The sequence below is a fragment of the Macrobrachium nipponense genome, chromosome 40 (genome assembly GCF_015104395.2).
Source record: "Macrobrachium nipponense isolate FS-2020 chromosome 40, ASM1510439v2, whole genome shotgun sequence".
In the NCBI taxonomy this organism is placed as follows: domain Eukaryota; kingdom Metazoa; phylum Arthropoda; class Malacostraca; order Decapoda; family Palaemonidae; genus Macrobrachium; species Macrobrachium nipponense.
In genome coordinates, this window is record NC_061101.1 from 22642997 (window position 1) to 22659985 (window position 16989).

Sequence of the window (16989 nt, forward strand, 5' to 3'; positions counted from 1 at the left end):
ACATAAGATGGCGTCCCTAGAATTTGTCTGTGAGATCAAGACTCATTGTTACGATTTTATTATTATTCGTTTTCTGAAAAAGAAAACTATTGAGATGGCTATTCGTCTGTCCGTCCGCACTTTTCCTGTCCGCCCTTAGATCTTAAGAACTACTGAGGCTAGAGGGCTGCAAATTGGTTTGCTGATCATCCAAACTCCAATCATCAAACATAATAAATTGCAGTCCTTTATCCTCAGTTTTTATTTTATATTATGGCACCTATCACAGGCCACCACCAGACCGTGGCTGAAAGTGTTATAGCCTGCCGTTCATACAGCTTTATACGCTGCACAGAAACCTTGATTTCTTTGGCGCATTTTTCACTTGTATTTTTTTTCTATGTGGCTTACCTAACTGAGTATTAGGAAATGGAGCACACGCTAAGATGACGGGAAATATTGATTTTTTTTTTTTTACGGTTAGAGTCATTGGATGAGCTGTTTACGACATTCATTGTATGAGCTATTTACGAGAGTCATTGCATGAGCTGTTTAAGAGTCATTGTATAAGCTGTTTATAAGATTTATTGTATAAGGTGTTTAAGACATTCATTGTATGAGCTTTTTACGAGAGTCATTGTATGGGCTGTTAAGGAGATTCATGGTATGAGCTGTGTACGAGATTCATTGTATGAGCTGTTTACGAGAGTCATTGTATGGGCTGTTTACGAGATTCATTGTATGAGCTGTCTGCGACATTCATTGCATGAGCTGTTAACGAAGTTCATTGTATGAGCTGTCTGCGACATTCATTGTAGGAGCTGTTTACGAGATTCATTGTATGGGCTGTTTATGAGTCAATGTATGAGCTATTTACGAGATTCATCGCATGAGCTGTCTACGACATTCATTGTATGAGCTGTTTACCCATGCAAATTCCCATCTAAACCTTCGCCCACACTAACTTCAGTAAGAGAGAGAGAGAGAGAGAGAGCATATACACTACTGCTTGAGTTGCCAGACTGCCATTATAAGTTGTTCCCACGCAAGTTCTGAGAAAATCGATGCGACCCTTTTGCAATTACTGACTGATAATGCACGCAAGCAAATGTGCTTTGCCTTTTTCTCACGCTAGTGGCCACCGAACGCACCGGTGACTATAAATATGGGAGAAAGGACCGTTCCTATTCTTAATTAATATGTGATACCATAGCGAATGCAAATAATCTATGGTGGCCGTGCCATTGCAGATTATTAATTGCGCGGGTCTCTCTGGAAAAAAAAAAATCTGAAGTTTGAATTTGTCAGGCGCATCGTTTCGTTGTTCTGACCGAATGACCAGCGTTAAAGAAATATGAGAGGTGCTTTGTATAATCGTTCTGGGAAAAACAAGTTAGGCTTCTTATAATAAATGACAGGGCGAGAAGACTTCTATGAGTGACTTCTCTAAGTTAAAATGAACGACAAGCCTTCTGTAAATGGGTTATCGAAGTTAGGATTACGACAAGACTTCTATAAAGGGGTTATCGAAGTTGGAATCAACGAAAAGACTTCTTTGAACGAGTTCTCGAAGTTGAACCAAAGAGTGATTGACGTTCTAAAAATAGGCCGATGAAAATACGAATCTCAACACCAAGAATCGCAGAGTAAAGGCGAGAGTGACTTTGGAGTCTAAGACATAGGTCTAAGAATCTTCGAGTCGGATGCCCATTGAGATGAAAACCTCCGGAGAGAAAGAGAGAGAGAGAGAGAGAGGAAGGGAGAGTAAAAAGCCCCTTTTTCACAACCTGTTCCCGATGGTTTAGACAACATAAACCTGTCGATTGACCCGCCCAGAGAGCTCATAAACATCGGCGCAGTAGCCGCCGCCGGAGACGCGCCAACACCGCTCAATGACAAGGCGGAGGACAATAGTCCATCACATAGACGAGGTGTTCCCGGCAAAACATTCTCATGACGCAAAAATTGGAAGGGAACGCAACCGCGGACGATATGTGTGGATAATGTGGCCTCATTTCTCTACGAATTGAATCGAATATATAGAAGAATTTAGGCCAAAGGGCAACAACGAGCACTGGGACCTGAGTTCATTCAGCGCTGAGACCGGAATTGACGGTAGATGGTTTGAAAGGTGTAACAGGAAGGAAACCTCGCACTTGTCCGATGAATCCATTGTTAGGAGAGGCTGGAAAGTAAGATGGAAGAGACTATGAAATGAAAGGAGGTACAGTAAAAGGAACGAAAGGGGTTGCAGCTAGGGGTCGAAGGCACGCTGCAAAGAACCGGGCATTAGTCTACGAGTGTCCTATCTCTTTCCACTGATTACTGCGAGAATTCCTCGTTGACGATTACGTTAAACTAATCGTGGATATATATATATATATATATATATATATATATATATATATATATATATATATATATATATATATATATGTGTGTGTGTGTGTGTGTGTGTGTGTGTATAATATATATATATATATATATATATATATATATATATTACTTTAACTTATCACTTGCACAATAATTGTTCTGTGGATTAATCAAATTACTAACAGGACCTCATTGAAACTGGGTGGTATCAAGAGGAGATATTTATTAAAAAGAAAAAAAAAAGTTACAAACCTTTCCTGGACCAACAGTCCTCATTGTCAAGTATCTCCGTTTGATACCATCCACTTTCAATGATATCTAGTAGATATATGTAACGTGTGGTGTGTGTGTGTGTGTGTGAGAGAGAGAGAGAGAGAGAGAGAGAGAGAAAATCCACCTCAGAGATTAATATTTTTACTCTTTCTTCAACAGGATTGTCTTCCGAGACGAAAAGAGTTAATAATGGAAAAAGAAGGCAGGTACACCACTAGACCTAGGCAGAAGGGTTAGGTAAGTAGCACTTCTTCGTTCTTCACCCAGGATTGTCTCCGATACGAAAAGCGGTTAATATGAAAAAAGAAGGCAGGTACACCACTAGACCTAGGCAGAAGGGTTAGGTAAGTAGCACTTCTTCGTTCTTCACCCTCTTCTAAGCGACCTTATACACACAGATAGAGATCATCAACATCCTTGTAATCAAAGCATACAGTAAAGCGAGGCTCCATTAGTGCTTAGGTTGTCTTAACCTCATTATAGTTGCTGAGATCGTCTCACAGGATTAGTCCCATGTTCGTATCCTTCCGTGTCCCAACTGCGTAATGTTCCCGATCATACATTTTTCATCCTGGTCGTTGATGGCATTCAAGGACCCCTCTCTAATTGGCCAATTAATATTTAACGTGCGTTTGATTGGTCAACTTCCCCGCGGTTGCCAAATACCACATCTGAGATGCAGGACAGTCCCCCTTTTCTCTCTCTCTCTCTCTCTCTCTCTCTCTCTCTCTCTCTCTCTTGCTTCAGCAACTTGAAGCGGTTTACTTGATATGATTCTAAGCTTCACTCATCGGAGATGAAATTCACTGAGCGTTGTAAACATATTCATGGTTATCTGCTGACTCCGTAAGTGATGTTTTCATGAATAAAGTTATGGCGAGGTGAACCTTATGGCAACCACGCTCCCGGAATACGTATATCTCCCTCTCTGGGTTTCGTCATACTTCACTTTTTTTTCTTGCAGAAAGTAAACTCGATGGAACGAGAAAGAAAATTAAAGACGGTTGGTGTATTTTAGTATTTTCGTTGTCATGGGAGAACGTTCTGTCAGCCATGTTTTTGATGTTTATTTTTTTTTCTTTTTTTTAAGTGCAACCCAGTTAATATATTGCAACTCTCCTTCGTCCACTCGAGAGAATCCTCATTCCTTTTAGCGTCTAAAGACTCATTACAACCGTTTTACAAACACTGCGTTTTAGAGTATAAGTTTAGCGGACAATTGAGCAAGACTGACGTTCCGTCACTTGAATTTTCTTGAAGGTAATTTATGCGTTATTGATGCAAACATCTCTACGAAGACGGAAGTGCTCGCGTTTCTTTTCCTGCATGCATAGATTCTCAGAAAACAGCTTGAGCCTCGACATTCCTCGCGACAAGTAAATGTTATTCCACGTGCAGGTTTGTGATTTCAACTCGATATTCAAGGGAGAGCGAGAGTAACTGAAGATATGACAAGAACTTTGATCGTTTTTTCTGTATGTGGATACGGCGCCTTTGAAAGACGGCTGACTGGATGCACAAATGGTCCGTCAGGGGAGCGTCTTATTAAGAAAAAAAAAACTGAGGAGAATCTACTTTGGAAATAAAGCTAGAAACGCGAGCAATTGTTTAGACGCAATGTAAAGAAATGTAAAGTAGAGAGATAAGAAATCATGTCCCGTCTTTTGGGTGTTTAATTAAGAAAGGTCACGAAAGTACAAAACATACAGTAGTACGTGGTTAAGATTATTACAGATTTTTTTGCTGTGTGCAATTTTTATTTCATTCTTTAACGTTTATTCTATAATTATAAAACCCGAATGGATCTTGTTTGTCCTTCCCCTGGTGACAGAAGGGGAGATATGACATAGCCACCTCCCCTTGAAAACAGGTTTGTCCGCCCTGGGTGGGGCTGGGGTAGTTAGGGGAAGGTAGGGGAAACATCTACCCTCCTCCTACAAACATGTTTGTCCTCCCCATGTGGGGTCAGAGTAGGTAGGGGAACGGGAGGGTTAGGGAGAATCAATCCTCCTGAAAACCTGTTTGTCCCCCAGGTGGGGGTGGGGGTAGGTAGGGGAATGGGAGGGTAAGGGAGAATCAATCCTGAAAACCTGTTTGTCCGCCCTAGGTGGTGGTGGTGGGGGTAGGTAGGGGACAGGATCGTAGGGGAGACATCAGCCGTCATTCTGCAAAACCTGTTTGTACACCCAGGTGGGGGCAGGATAGGTAGGGGATCGGGAGGGTATGAAAAACATGGCGAGGAGCACCGTGTTCCAACGCGGTGTAGTGCGCGCCATCGAGCCCGTAAAGAATGAAATGCAGGAAAGTAAATCAATATCCAATGTACAAGGCAGGAATTAATGACTTAAACGGTTCATTAAACTACCTCTTTGGCTGGTAAATTAAGTAAGTATATCTTAGTTTAACCAGACCACTGACCTGATTAACAGCTCATCTATAGGGCTGGCCCGAAGGATTGGGTATTTTTACGTGGCTAGGAACCAATTGGTCACCTAGCAACGGGACCCGCAGCTTATTGTGGGATCCGAACCACATTATATCTAGAAATGAATTTCTATCACCAGAAATAAATTCCTTTGATTCCGCGTTGGGAGAGCCGAGAATCGAACTTCGGACCACCGGATTAGCAGCCGAGCGCGACAACCACTTGTCCAACGGGGAACTTTTTTTTTTCAGGTAAATCATTGCGATCTGTAAAGAGAGAGACGCAAATGGAACAGTATATTTGCGGTCTCTTTGAAGCCGTTAAAAAGGGTGTTTGAAGAAGAGAGAGGAGAGGAGAGAGAGAGAGAGAGAGAGAGAGAGAGAGAGAAAGTACAATGATTTACCGTGTAAGCCAATCAGCGATGATCTCCCATGCACTGCATTCGTATGGTTGGGGTATAACCAAGAATAGAAGTAAGGCATATATAATATAAAATTATATAATATATATATAATTAATTATTATATTATAATAATTAATTATATATATATATATATATATATATATATATATATAATATATATATATATACTATGTAATATATATATATATATATATAATATATATATATATCATACTATAAATATATATATAGTATATATATATATATATATATATATATAATATATACATGTATATACACACATACATAATAATATGCCCATAAAAACACCAAAATGGTAGAAAATATATTGTTAAGTTTCTAAGACAGCTCTCTTCTTCAACCAGCCAGTTGAGGAGGACAGCTTTGGAAATTTTATGGGTTTCTTTATTAGAGGGAATTCTGTTTTACCAGATGATATTTTACAGTCATATATATAATATATATATATTATATATATAAATATATTATATATATATATTATATATATATATTATTAATTAGATTATTATATAGCAGGATGAAGAGGTAGAGGCATGTTCTGTCGTATGCACAGCTTTACGTATTTGCCAAACCGACGTTCCACATCTGTTGATGTGTCTTCCAAGGCTACAAAAATCACTCGTTTACCATAAATGCATAAAAACAATCACTGATATGCCACAAACTTTTTTTTTTTTAATAATTTATTTTATTATTTTTTATTAAAAAATTAACGCAATATTTTATACAAATACCGTAAAATAGACACGGAAGACTAAACTAAACTATATATATATATATATATATATATATATATATATATATATATATATATATATATATATATATATATATATATATATATATATATATCGTTTGATACTAGATCCTTAGTACCTTGGGAATAGCTTACATCCAAGGGGAGTTATAAATGACATTTGCTTCGTCCCGGGCAGGATTTGAACCATTGCCTGATTAATAATTAACAACGAAAGACAGTTACTTGGCCTGTTTCTGTATGGAGAAATAAGTAGAGAGAGAGAGAGAGAGAGAGAGAGAGAGAGAGAGAGAGAGAGAGAGAGAGAGTGAGTTGCAGGACTATCCAGAAGGAACATCATCTACTACGATAAGTTCTTCTGATGCACAGCTCTCTCTCTCTCTCTCTCTCTCTCTCTCTCTCTCTCTCTCTCTCTCTCTCTCTCATTAGGACACGTGAACGAACAGTAAAACCTGCTCTTATAGATAAGTGAGCACACTATGTCTCTGGATGGACTACCAGTCTTTGAGCATCCTAATCCTTGTACCTCTCTGTCTCTCTCTCTCTCTCTCTTTCTCATTAGGACACTGTGGACGAACAGTAAAACCTGCTCTTATAGATAGGTGAGCACACTATGCCTCGTCGGATGGACTTACCAGTCTTTGAGACATCCTAATCCTTGTACCTCTCTCTCTCTCTCTCTCTCTCTCTCTTTCATTAGGACACTGAACGAACAGTAAAACCTGCTCTTATAGGTAAGTAAGCACACTATGTCTCCTCGGATGGACTTACCAGTCTTTGAGACATCCTAATCCTTGTACCTCTCTCTCTCTCTCTCTCTCTTCTCTCTCTCTCTCTCTCTCTCTCTGTTAGTCTTGCCACGCCCATTGATCAGCTATTCACCCTCCGGATTCATTTCAAATCTTAAGCATTCGTATCTCAAGTTGTACATCTAGGTATTTCCGTTGAACATCACCAGCCAGTTGGCTCCAGGCCAGACCGTCCATGATAAGTGTCATGGCAGAAATTAGGAATCTCAAACTGTCTTTGTGAGAGATAAAGTACTGAGAGAAAAGAGTGTCTGATTGGAATCATTAATTAAAATCAGGAGATGAACACGAAGTGATAAGACTGTAATATAAAGTTTCTGTAAAAGAAGACTATTGAGATGGCTTCTTTGTCTGTCCGTCCTTGCGCCCTCAGATCTTGAAAACTACTGATGCCAGAAGGCTGCAAATTGGTATGTTGATCATGCACCCTCCTCTCATCAAACATACCAAATTACAGCCCTCTAGCCACAGTAGTTTTTATTTCATTCTAGATTAAAGTTATCCATAATCGTACTTTTGACAACGCTACAGGTACCAACAACATAGGCCACTACCGGACCGTGGATGAGTTTCATAGGCCACGGCTTAAAGTTTTATGGGGCGCGGCTGAGGCCACCACCGGACAGAAAACTCGATTCTTCTGTGGTAATTCATTTTATATATTAGTGATTCTTTTTTTTTGAACTCCTGTGCTCGGATCCACGATACTGCTGATATGCATATTGTTTATCGTTTTGTACTAGAGTTGTAATTTGTTTTTTTATTTAACTGGATATTTTAATATTCACTCTCGTTTACCTTTCAGTAATAACAGCAATAGTGTAACGGGATTATCAGATTCGCAAACCTAACCAATATCACTCAACCTAAACTCTTGACCCTTATGTTGTCATAGCTAAGAGTTGCTCTCTTGTAAGATGCAGAGTGAGGATTAATAATCCGGTTTATTGAATAATAATTATAGTAATTCTCTCTGACTGTTGCTCGAGTAGGCAGGATGGAAAAGTTCAACAGTGACCCTTTCCAGCGCTTGGCATTGTACGAGAGGCGTTGTTCCATCTCGCCATCGACTAAAATAACGTTGTGTCCTTTAACTATACTCTGTTTTTTTTTCATCTGTCCACCCGCCTGTGGTGTTTGCGTATGGTAACACTGCTCCCCGGGCTTTAGATAGTTGCGCTATGTGTAAGTTTTAAGTAAATAAAAGGATATCTGGGTGATCATTTGCAACTGAGAAGTGTTTTAATAATCTACTGAATGCGAATTACACCGTTAATATTCGAAATAGGATATTGTTATTATTGTTGAATTTAAGCTGAATGTGGCTATCTAAAGCTCGGGACGCAGTGTTACCATACACAAACACCACAGGCGGGTGAACAGATAGAAAAAAATCGAGTATAGATACCGGAGACAGCAGTCATTTCGAAGCATTATTCAAGGCCAGACGTATAGTTAAAAACCTTGATTTTATATGGTTATTATTGTTATTTCAGTAGAGGAAAGCTATTCACACGTTACAAGCGCACCAAAGAGGCCATTGACTTGGAATTCAAGCTTACCGAAGAATGTAGGTTTCAACCTCCCACTGCAGGTCCTCGTTGGACGAGTGGTTTACGTGCTTGCCTAGCGATTCGGTAGTCCGGGTTCGGTTACCCGCTCTGCCAACGTGGAATCTGAGGAATTTATTTCTGGTGATTACAGGATTCATTTCTCGATATAATATGGTTCGGATCCCACAATAAGCTGTAGGTCCCGTTGCTATGTAACCAATTGGTTCCTAGCCACGTAAACAATATCTAATCCTTCGGGTCAGCTCTAGGAGAGCTGTTAATCAGCTCAGTGGTCCGGTTAAACTAAGATATCCTTCACTTTTTTAACCCTCCCACCGCAGACCCCACACTGCAGCAGTAACAGATCTTGATACAGAGCCAGTGATTTTTCCTCGTCCTTGGGGAGAAGCGAATCCTCGACACCCTACTGGCATGCCACGACACTAACCACTGTACCAGCCACATAATCCAAGGCGCCGGCGCAGGCTGGTCGCTTCCTGCAATTAAGATGCACATCCAATGCGTTTCGACATCAGCAATCTGCATGGCTGACCTTGCTGCTTTGCGATCAGGAAGGCTTCGCACGTCTCGCGTTTTTTTGCTACGAGTTAGGCAAGTGTCTCTCTGACTTGGGAAAGAACCGCCCTGGCTCTCCTCCCCCTCCTCCCCCAGCGCCGTCTGATACTAGTATTGACTGACCTTGTTCAAATCCGACGTTTTGCAACTCGACTGCAGTTAACTTTGCTGTCTTCATGTCACTGATAGGGTCGTTCTCTTTCAGGGAGCTACCTTCTTCTTCTTCTTCTTCTTCTTTATTTTAGCAGGAAATCTAGCTTCTTTTATTGGAGCTGCTTTCCATGGAAGCGATGAACCTACTTCTCTCGGTGGAATTCCTCTAACTACAGTCTTCTTCTCACAGAAAACCACTTTTGATCAGGTTTAGTGGATTTTTTTTTCTCGTATCATTTGGCCAATCTCTTATGTAAATGGAAAATATCTTCTATGGTTTCTTTCCGATCGTCGTTCATTCTTACCTTCTTTCTTCTTCTTCTTCTTCTCCCCTTTTCGCCCGTCTGGGAAACTCCATACACGCCCCAGAGCCCAGGGCATCCTATATAAGGCTGCCCCTGACAGCATCAGGCCCAGCAAACTGATTTACTGACTCTCATGCCATCCCATCTCCTAGCCTTTGCTCCTCGGCTGGTTTACAAGTCTCTCTCTCTCTCTCTCTCTCTCTCTCTCTCTCACTCTCTCTCTCTCTCCTCTCTCTCTCTCTCTCTCTCTCTCTCTCAGGTGAGTGGGAGGCAGAGCTCCATACAATGAATCTCATAAACAGCTCATACTGTAACAAAGCCAATACTTCCCGTCATCTTCACGTGCTCCATCGCCTCTTACTCGGCTGAGCCACAAGATAGAAAAAGTAAAAAATGCGCCGAGGTTTCTACGGCGCAATCTGGTTTTCTCTACAGCGTATAATGCTGTATGAGCCGCGGCCCTTGAAACTTTTAGCCACGACCCGGTGGTTGCGTGTCCTATATCGTTGCCAGATACACGATTATGATTCACTTTAACCGTACATAAAATAACTAATGAGGCTAGAGGTCTGCAATTTGGTATGTTTCATGATTGGAGGGCGGATGATCAACGTAAACCAATCTGCAGCCCTCTAGCCTCAGTAGTTTTTACGATCTGAGGGCGAACGGAAAAAGGGCGGACGGACGGACAAATAGCCATTTCAATATTTTTCTTTTATACGAAACTAGAAAGCGGAAAAGTGAAAGCGGCGTCGATAACGACACTTCTGTAATTCAGTTTCAGCTAGAAGAAGAAATTGTCTCAGTACACTTATTGATGGATGGGCCAGCAGCTGCAACCTAAAGAGTAAAGGACATAAAATATCGCAACACCGAAGCAGGATATCGAAATATGCACCCTTCAAGAAACTTACTCAGTTATCTGAATTGTATTGTCCTTAAAATGAACCTGAGGCACATTCAACATCTTAACTTTTTATGAAAAGATGAAGAAAAGAACAGGAAATAATTGACTGGCGAAATATGGGATTGTCAACAGAAGCATGCACATACTGTCCTCAAGTCAATGGCCTTCTAATTATAACCTCCCTGTTCGATTATACGCCTAAAAAGATCTGCGATTATAACCGATCGAAGTGTTGAAAGGTCCGAAACACTGGAAAACGAAAGCATAGGAACATAGACGGGTAATAGGTCGGAGTACGTCGAATAAATAAATAAATAAAAATTCGGCGAGAGAACGCAATATTCCGAGACACCATTCGATACGAATATGGATCGGGTATTGTGTCGTCAGAAATATGTCCTACGAAGTGGTAAGACGATGGCTGAATGATTTTTTTTTTTTAATGTCGTGTGATAGAAATTTGATAAACAAATTCATTAGGTTGAAAGGAACCCTCATTTTTGCATCTGTTTTTAGTTTTCTGAAAAGAAAGACATTGTGCCTGCTTTGTCTGTCCGCTGTCCACCTTCAGATCTTTAAAACAACCGAATCACAAGAGCTGCAAATTTGTATGTTGATCATTCACCCATCAGTCATCAAACATACCAAATGGCAGCCCTCTAGCCTCAGTAGTTTTTTTTTTTTTTTTTCATTTAAGGTTAAAGTCAACCATATTCGTACGACTGGCAACGATATAAGCCAGGCCACCACATGCCCATAGTCAAAGCTTCATGGGCGGCGGCTCATACATCATTACACCGAAACCAGCTAAAGTTAGATCTTTGTTCGATGGCTTGATTGTACGATTGCGCCGAAGAAACTTTGGCGCATATTTTACTTGTTTGCACCTGTGTCTTACACCCGTTTACACCTATCTTACACCCAAATTGTACTCACAAGGATGGATCGACCCAGCAAACCCCTGGCCATTGAAGAACAGTGATCGAACACCATTGGTGGCTGACACTGTGGAGTTTATCCAATGAAACTTTTGCATTTATTTTTGCCTTCAACATACACATTAAATGTAGTCCTTAAACAGAGCTGTAGGTACTTAAGGATTTTTTCGAGAACATAAGAATCCCAAGTGCAATTTAAAGGTGAATTTAAAAGTCTAATCCTCTAATATGGGAATAAATATTATAAAATTTCTGAAATTAATCTACCAACGTCAAAATCAAGGAACGTTGAAAACCGGAGTGAAAAACATAGTAATATGCTTTTGTGACATCTAATCCATCCCGTAGTGGGATAGCGCCATCAGTGGACCTCATGCGGTGCACTGTAGGCATTACTTAAGGATTTTTGCAGCCTGCATGCGGCCCCTAGCTGCAATAGCTTTCGTTCCTTTTACTGTATCTCCTTTCATATTCTCTTTCTTCGTCTTACTTTCCGTCCTCTCCTAACACTTGATTCATAGTGCAACTGCGAGGTTTTCCTCCTGTTACACCTTTCAAATCTTTTACTGTCAATTTCCATTTCGGCGATGAATGACCTCATAGGTCCCAGTGCGTTTGGCCTGATTTCAGTATTCAACGCAACGGCATCAAGTCGAAGCCATGCTTAAAAGAATGAACATGCTCTCGTAACGTCCAATCGAAGTGATACTGAAAGTCATACGCGGGGAAAAAAAAAAAGAAAGAAGAAGAGATAAATCTTGGCGATATCCATAGAGCTCTCCCCTCGACGGAATCACTTGTCCGAGCTATTTATCCTTTGGAGTTCTCTGGCCTCGCGGGATTTATCTCCGGTTGACTCTTCATCATCCTGGGGGCGCAGCGGGGTCCTTTACCTGTCCTTTTCGCTTCCCTCCTGCTGGGCCGTTATTTAGTACTACCGTCCCCTCAACAACACACTCCTGTGCCGTATAGCTCTGGCTGCTTTCGAAGAACTTAGGCCTCTTTAAAACCCTGTTTCTTTTTTTTTTCCCGGAATCCTTCGCTAGTGGTGGTGGTGACTTTCTGCTTAGAATCAACTCCGATCGCTGTGACTGAACGACAACTCACGAACAACCTGGAACGCTTTCACACCTTTCGGAAGGGAAACGGTCGGTTTCTTAGATCGATATCTCGAGGCGAATCAAAACCTTGGGGAAATTCTGGAATGACTCCGCGACATCGCAGCGCAAACTCGCCTACTTGAAGGATCCCTGAATCGTTACCATCATTCACATTTGGCTCTATAACAAGCACTGGAAATGACTCATTAGGGGATTTGCTGCATTTTGTTACTTGAATCATTGGTCTTCACAGTTGTTATCTACAATTGTCCTTGGAGTTTGTCATTTTCATCTGTAACCGGGGAGGGACGTCGATGAAAAGAGAAAAAAAATGAGAGATGAGTTAGCGTGGCATTGTGAGATGAAAGCTAAGAGATTCATTAACACGTCATCCATGAGCTTTAACCCCAGTATAGGGTCAGTGTTGCGGTGCACTGTAGGCACTAATTAAGGTCCTCTGCAGTGTCCCTTCGGCCCCTAGCTGCAACCCTCTTCATTCCTTTTACTATGCCTTCCATTCATATCATCTTTCTTCCATCTGACTTTCCACCCTCTCCTAACAATCCTTTCATAGCGCAACTGCTTTGAGGTTTTCCTCCTGTTACACTTTTCAAAACTTCTTTACTCCCAGTTATCCCTTTCAGGGCTGAATGACCTCACAGGTCATAACCCTGGGCCTTTGGCCAAAATTTTGTTTTCCAGTTGCAATAAACGTTAACACTGGAATGTAAGTCACACGAGGAATATTTTAGTTTTACTAAAGCAACAGATTCGATTCATGAAGAAATGCTAATTTTTATCGTCAGCAAATGTGCACACGTTGATACGTGCCCATGCCACATTCCAGAGGGTATCTCCTTACGCAATGAAATATCATCTCTTTTCAGAAAGGCTGACCTCACTAATTGTGAAAGAAAGTGTAAACAGTACGGATGAACCTCCCCTAACACTGATAACCCTTTCCTTAAGTTTTCCTTTTACTTAAGTTTTTCCAAACGATGTCGGCAATCGTCGAAGCTTGAAAAAAAATATAAAAAAAGAAGCCGAGTTTCGATGAATATGTTCAGTGTGAAACAGTTTATTCATGATGAAATTTCGTTTTCACAAATTATGTTTACGCTGGAAACTTAAGAGGAGGTTTACGCGGGAAACCTAAGAGGAGGTTTACGCGGGAAACTTAAGAGGGGGTTTACGCGGGAAACCTAAGAGGAGGTTTACGCGGAAAACTTAAGAGGAGGTTTACGCGGGAAACTTAAGGGGAGGTTTACGCGGGAAACTTAAGAGGAGGTTTACGCGTTAAACTTGGAGGAGGTTTACGCGGGAAACTTAGAGGAGGTTTACGCGGGAAACTTAAGAGGTCTTTGGCGTCAGCGATTCCTGCTTCACTGTACCCTCAAGCTCAAATGTTGGCATTGGCCCAGGGATTGCCAATATATACTATAAGCCCTGCCTCCTATTACTTACAGGAGCTATCAAGATCATTATTCTCTATATTCCGAAATAACCTTCTGACTTTTGTTTTTCATGCTACACCTTAGTGTCACACATTCACACGCACTGTACAAACACATTCGTCTTTCTTTCGATGTGTAACCACGATGCCTACTGTATAATATAATTGTCAAGGATCTGAGAAATAGATTGTCACTTGAAGACCCAGTGATCCTTAAAAGGAAATACGTCGCAAGAAACGGAAAGTAGCAACGAATCTGCCTATTAAACCTAAAGAATGCAAAATCTGAGACGTCCAAGTTTTACTAGGAAATGTATTGCCTTTCCTTAAGAAAAATCTTATAAATAGTTCTCAGATAAACACCCAGAACACTTGTGTGAACTCATAAATACTACTCTTGCGAATGTGCGTCTGAATGTTAAAGTGTTAACAGCACCTTGGAAATGAGTCAAATGAAACGGCTCCACCGCTTTGACATTCAGGAGTTAAGAGACGGTATCGCCTTTCGGTAAATTCTCTAAGCTATAAAAAAAGGTTGAGACTTTCCTACAATTAGCAGCGTTAACACGTCTCCCATCTTGCCAAAGGAGGTATTTAATCCTCATCCATAAAGGTACATTTTCAGGATTAACCTCCTTGAGGCTAAGGTTAATCTGGAGAATGGACATATACGAGCGTACTGTCCAGCTATTTGCTTTTATTCACAGTGACTTCGTTTTTAAAATAATATATGCCATGTGTATGTATGCTTACGTTTAACGTATTTACTTATATATATATATATATATATATATATATATATATATATATATATATATATATATATATATATACATACTACATACATACAATACCTGCATACATACATACACACACATGCAAAATTTAATTGGGGTTTTTATATATTATATATATAATTATATATATGTGTGTATATATGGCCCCAATTAAATTTTGCATCAAGCAACTCGAAAAATGTATAGGAAGGCCCAAGTCGTATAATATTTTGATATCCGAGTTTTGGTTCTGTACCGACGAATGGAGGGAGGTGACAGACAATCGAGACAATCCTCTTATTACTGTGACCAGGGTGTGACCCTTAGTGGTCACTTCCCTTAATCATCCATACACGAGGAAATGGCACCGCCGCTCAAAAATTTTGCCAAATCTACCAAATTGTCACCCTTTTTCCTGAAAAGTTTGAACGAGTTTAAGAAAATATGGCAGAAGTGCTAATGACCCTCGAGTCTCAACCTTTTGTAGCTAGAGTATAGTACCTGCAATTCGAAGCTTGAAGCTCTGACTTAACCTCAGTGGATAGTCGTAAGTCAACACAAGCTGAAGTCAAAATATGTAATATGTGCATAAAATACAACTTATCTATAGCCAGTGATTTGTGCGATTGTTTTTCAAAGCTCCTAAGAGCGTCCATAACTCATGGGTCCAATCACTGCACATAATATTTAGCTACCTCAAAGAGAGAGAGAGAGAGAGAGAGAGAGAGAGAGAGAGAGAGAGAGAGAGAGAGAGAGCATAAATAAGCAGCAGAACCTTGCTCGACGCAATAGTTTGTTCAGAGCCACCGGTGGGTCGGCTGCCGTTCCTCGTTCGATCTGCTGGTCTCGAGTTGCTGTTTTTTTTTTTAAGCGAAACAAGTGTAAATATCTCTCGAAAGAGTCACGTCCTTTGTTTGGTGGATGGGAATTCATAACAGGGCCTTGTTCATCCGTCCGTCCATCCAGGAAGCCGAAAAACGTCGTCTCCGGTTAAAATGGGAGGGGGAGAAAACTCCTTCGTTAAGGTTTAAATGCAACGAATGCGTTTGGCAATCACTTTTTAAATGACCGTGTCTGGGAAAGGCTCGTCTGCTGGAGGAAGAGCCTCACGGAATCGAAAAGTAAGTTTTGTCGTTATTTACGCATCTTTTACTGTTTTACTTCTACTTTGATTTACATATTTGTATCGTTGGTCGATATTTTACTCTGACATCTTATCGTAAGCGTGACATGTTATCGTAAGGGTTTCTGAGAGGAGTATTATAATAGTACTTGCCGTGATACTACTACTTCTGTCTGCTTCGGAAGGGGTTCCCCAAGGTTAGGCCAACGTCCTTTAATATTTCCAAAGGAGGAAATATGTAATCTGAGCAGTGTTACAATCTTCTTCCAGGCAGTCATGCCTTTCCAGTGGCAGTCACACAATGCCGAATCTCGCTTTCTTCATTGTAATCATGCCGAATATTTTTATAGTGACATTATTAAGTAATGCCATCGTCGCCACGATTGTTTCGATAACACAGGCTTATGCCATCGTCCCTACGATTGTCTCCGTAATTGACACCCTTCCAAACTCAGGCTTATGGCAGAGATCATATTGTAATTAAAACAATATCGCGAGTCGAATCAAATAGTCACATATTAATTGGATAATGAGCGAATTTTATTTATTTTGTGCACGAAAATCTTCGGTCAGCATTCTGATCTTGTAAATTAAATTAAATTTTTTTATATAGATAATTGTGTCTCGGTTCTTTACAAAACTTTTGCAAAATTATGCTAGTGAATACAAACAAGGAGCGCGTACGGCTGTATTCATCAACACTGCTGTATGATTCGTGTATCAATAAACAGAAAAATGACTCGCATACAGTTGATGCGAACAAGCGAGAGGCAATTCTGCAAAGATCCACTTCTAAGATCAGCTTTACTGGTATCATTAACGCAACAAGGCTCGACGTCTAAGACAGTGAATAATATCCGGGATTATGTAACAGCAAGGTTAGAACAGAACACAGACGAAATGCAAACGTGGACTGAAGGCCTTGAAAGCGTAAGGACTAATTCAGTGTGCGCCGGAAAGAAACAAATTCGATGCGTTTCTATTGTGCGTTGAAATCTCTCTCTCTCTCTCTCTCTCTCTCTCTCTCTCTCTCTCTCTCTC

At 40.6% G+C, this 16989-nt stretch overlaps 1 long non-coding RNA gene across 2 annotated transcripts in view; it reads left to right on the plus strand.

Annotated features, from left to right (window-relative positions):
• LOC135211988 (uncharacterized) overlaps positions 1 to 16989 on the plus strand; it is a 168530-nt gene that overhangs the window by 85192 nt on the left and 66349 nt on the right. For both annotated transcript variants that reach the window (XR_010313797.1, XR_010313799.1), the window contains exon 2: positions 2788 to 2865. This is a non-coding gene — a long non-coding RNA (uncharacterized LOC135211988). The remainder of the gene's footprint in view (positions 1 to 2787; positions 2866 to 16989) is intronic.